We start from the raw sequence: 4,774 nt of genomic DNA on the forward strand, positions 1-4,774 counted from the left end.
TTGATTGATCCTTGGACATTGGTCTTTGGTACCGTCCAAGTTATCTCTCTTTGATAAAGACTCGCAGATTTCTATTTGCTTGAATAAAGATCAAATCGAGAGATTGAGATAATAACTCCTTGAGATACTTTCTATCTATATTGAGTCTGACTGTTTAGTTGATTCTCTAGCAAAGTATTTCAGAGTTAGTCCATACAGATTGCTAATCGAAATATTGCCGCTTTTTCACCCTTGGGAATGACATATTATGGGGGAGAGTTCTTAATTGAACTTGTGCTTAATTGCCAAATCTTTGTGGGGAGTGCGGCTGTGGAATATTATAGGGGTTATCTTGTATCTTTATAAAAATCCTTGATGAATGTATTTAGCTTCGGCTATAAGATTGCATCTAAATAAGATGATATGTGCTTTCTTTTGGTCATGAAATGTCTCTTTCGGAAATTTCATTAGGATCCCGTTTTCGTACCTTTGCCAATTTTATTGACAAAAAGGTGGAGAATTAATATGTAGTTCACACTACATATACATATGGTTTTCGGATCATTATGTAAGGGGGAGTGGTTTCCATGTGAGATGGAGTATTGACTAAGGGGGAGTGATACATATCACCATAGTATTGTTGTTGAAGTTGTGATACAATTGAACTTTGATACTATATAATGATATTGTGACACTGTATAACAATGATTGAGAACTCTTGTTTTCTCGTTGTTATAGCTATGGATTTTCAACAACGATGATGCTGAACTTACAACCTTTGGGATCATTGGAGTACTTGGAAGTGACGAAGATTTCGAGTAATGTTGTTAGGCATGTGGAATAGGAGCTACAAAAGTTAATTCATTTATTTTTTGTATTCCATATGTATTGATAGTTTTGTCACTAAAATTGACAAAGGGGGAGATTGTTAGAGTATTGCTCGGTCGAACTCGCATGCGTTGCTATATCAAGCATGTTTGTCAATGTTAGTGATCAAAACCATAAGTCTTGATTTCTAGTCTACTATAGCTAAGTCTTGGACTAGGATACAAAGTGTATTTGAGTTCAAGAACTCCATGGCGATCATCATACAAGACGAAGGACTACTCAAGGAACTGGTGGATCTTCATCGACTAAAAGGTATGTGGAGACTTGAACTTATATATCACTCAAAAGTATATCTACTCTATCTCCTATTTTGAGACAAAAGTCGTTTTGCTATATAGACTTTGATTATACACATTTTCTATTTCGATCCGAGTTTATCTCGCCTATCTATTTCTCGAAATATGTGTTGGTAAGCTTTTGCTTAGGCCAAGTTCATCTTTACCTAGTGACGAAAGTCATGACACGTTTCAATCACCTTGAAAATTGCTTACTTTGACGAAATGTCCTCTAAGAATGTTTCAATGTTTGAAATGAGAGTTTAGATTAAATAACCAATGATGGATATCAGCATTGTGTGGCAACACATATATGTATAAGTCCTTTTTCCTTGAACCGAAGTTTGCGAACTTTGTTGATCAAGAGAACCGGAACAAGAGCCATGAACTCAGTCCGCGAACCCAGTCCGCGAACTGGCGGAAGTTCTCGACCCGAGAAAATCTGCTGGAGTTTGAGAACTCCTTCCGGGAACTTAAGTCAGCGAACTAATTCTGCGAATTTAAGTTGGTTATATCTAAAGACGATTGTTTGTGAACTTATTTATATTAAATAAGGAATGCTAAATGAAAACCATGGCTATATAGTTCATGAACCGATTCGAGTGAATCAAATCGTTTTTGCTTCAATTGTGTCTTGTGTAGTTACATAAGATTTCCTTGCAATTGAACAACTCTCTAACTAGTTCATTTGAGTCATTTGAACTAGTTATGGTGAAGAAGAACATGGTTGATATGAAAGTGCTCATATGGCTAACCATTGGTTAACTATTATTGAACCAACAAATGTTCATGTTTGGGTACGATACATAAACCCAAAACAGTACATTTCATTTGTGTGTAACAAGCTAAGTTTTCGATCTAACGGATGAAGGATATTAGCTTGAATCTAATCAGGTTTTCATCTAACGGTGAATATTGAATGCTTTGTTACCAAGATAACATTGATTGCAAACCCTGATTTGAAAGACTATATAAGGGAGAACTCTAGCAAGTGGGAAACCTAATCCCCACACCTCCTGTGTGATACTAGTTGTATTATCTAGAGTCGATTCTCCTTTAACCTTAGGTTTCTTCTTGTAAACCAGGTTAACGACTTAAAGACTTGGGATTGTGAAGCCAGACCGATACTACTTTCTCGTAGTTGTGTGAGGTGATCTTGTTGATTCTATCGTTTTGAGTACAATCTTAACGATTGGCTTGAGATATATATCTCCAATAGGCAAGATAGAAAAGTAGTCACAAAAATCTTCGTCTCATCGTTTGTGATTCCACAATATCTTCTTTCGCCGCGTCGATTAAGATTATTGTGAGGTGATTGATAATACTAGGTTGTTCTTCGGGAATATAAGTCCGGGTTATCAATTGGTTCATGTTCACCTTGATTTATCAAAAGACAAAACAAAACTCGTAGGTATTTCTGTGGGAGACAGATTTATCTATTATGTAGACTTTTTTGTATGATATAGATTTGTTTATTAAAGTCTTCGACTTTGGGTCGTAGCAACTCTTAGTTGTGGGTCAGATTAGCTAAGGGAATCAAGTGCGTAGTATCCTGCTGGGATCAGAGACGTAAGGAGCTCAACTGTACCTTGAATCAATGTGAGATTGATTGGGGTTCAACTACAGTCCAGACCGAAGTTAGTTTGTAGTAGGCTAGTATCTGTAGCGGCTTAATACAGTGTGGTGTTCAATCTGGACTAGGTTCCGGGGTTTTTCTGCATTTGCAGTTTCCTCGTTAACAAAATTTCTGGTGTTTGTGTTATTTCTATTCCGCATTATATTTTGTTATATAATTGAAATATCACAGGTTGTGCGTTGTATCGATCAATTGTGAAATCCAACCTTGGTTGTTGATTGGAAATTGATTGATCCTTGGATATTTTTCTTTGGTACCATCCAAGTTTATTATCCTTGTATTTGATAAAGACTCGCAAGTTCTTATTTGCTTGAGTAAAGATCAAATCAAGTGAGAGAGATATTAACTCCTCAATATACTTTTCTCTAGATTGAGTCTGACTGTCTAGTTGATTCTCTAGAAAGTATATTGGAGTTTGTCCATCCAGATTGCTAAGAGAAATATTGGATGTGGTTGTTGTACCCCCGTTTTTTCAACTAACTTACTCCTAAGTACTCTCGAAAAAAATCTCTCGAGCAGAACTCTGGATGAATTGGTTTACCATCTTGTTTCTGGTGAAGAGGTTGGTTTATATGGATTAATTGTTCGTCAAATGATTTACATGGTTTCACAAAAGAAAAACCCATGTTTTCAATGCCTCATCAGCCAAATCTGTAGTCAATTTAATATTGCTCAGCTTGGAACTTGTGTTGGTACTCCATCTCCCTTGAGTCAGACATACATTAACAAAATGAAGAAACCTGCCAATCCTGAAGTCGTTCGTCTTTTTCGAAGGAATGAATGCTTAGAGAGATAGTTGGCTCATGCTGTGACAGTTCATCCTAACTTAGCTGAACGAATATCTAAGATTGCTGAGGATTTTTATCGCAATCTAGATTAGTGTCTTTCTCTTCATTTTGTTCAAACTCTTTCTTATGTTATTTATGTTGAACTTCTTATGTTGAACCTTATTATATGCTATCTTTTAATAGTTGTAATAACTTTAATGGTATTTTAGCCTTAAATGATTTTATCTTTCAATTAAATTGCTAAATGTGTTAAATCCATAAGAAGTACAGACATATATGCTCAAAAGTTAAGTCTATCATATGTTTATATGCAAATATTGATGAAAGATAGAATGAACTTTTGACAACAAAAGTTCATCCTATTATGTCATTATGCAAATATTGATGGAAGATGGGATGAACTTTTGTTTACAAAGATTAAGTCCATTACATGTTTCTATGCAAATATTGATGAAAAATAGAATGAATCTTTGAATATTCCGCAGTATTGGTCTTTCCATGATCCACATCCTTGTGTAAATACTGTGTGGCTCCATAATTTCTCTTATGTGAGCATTTCCAATTAAATTAATCATGGGTTCTCTTGTGGTTAATTTAATTGAGCATTTTGGATACAAATTCATGTTTCATGTGATTTGTTGATGTCCAAAGAAATCGTTCTTTTTTTGTGAAAGTAAGGTCGCTCTTGTTGTTCTTTCGGGAATGACATTTTATGGTGGAAAGTTCTTAATTGAACTTGTGCTTAATTGCCAAATCTTTGTGGGGAGTGCGGCTGTGGAATATTGTGGGAGTTATCTTGTATCTTTATAAACTCCTTGATAAATGCATTTAGTTCGGCTATATGATTGCATCTAAACAAAGTTGATATGTTTTCTTTTGGTCATGAAGTATCTCTATGGAAATTTCATTAGGATCCCACTAGTTTTCGTACCTTTGCCAATTTTTATTGACAAAAAGGGGGAGAATTAATGTGTAGTTCACACTACAAATACATATGGTTTACGGATTATTATGTAAGGGGGATTGGTTTTCATGTGAGATGAAGTATTGACTAAGGGGGAGCGATATATATCACCATAATATTGTTGTTAAAGTTGTGATACAATTGGACTTTGATGTTGTGTAGTAATACTATGGCATTGTATAACAATGATTGAGAGCAACTGTTTTCTCATTGTTATAGCTACGGATCTTCAACAACTATGATG

The sequence above is a fragment of the Papaver somniferum genome, chromosome 5 (assembly GCF_003573695.1).
Source record: "Papaver somniferum cultivar HN1 chromosome 5, ASM357369v1, whole genome shotgun sequence".
Classification (NCBI taxonomy): Eukaryota; Viridiplantae; Streptophyta; class Magnoliopsida; order Ranunculales; family Papaveraceae; genus Papaver; species Papaver somniferum.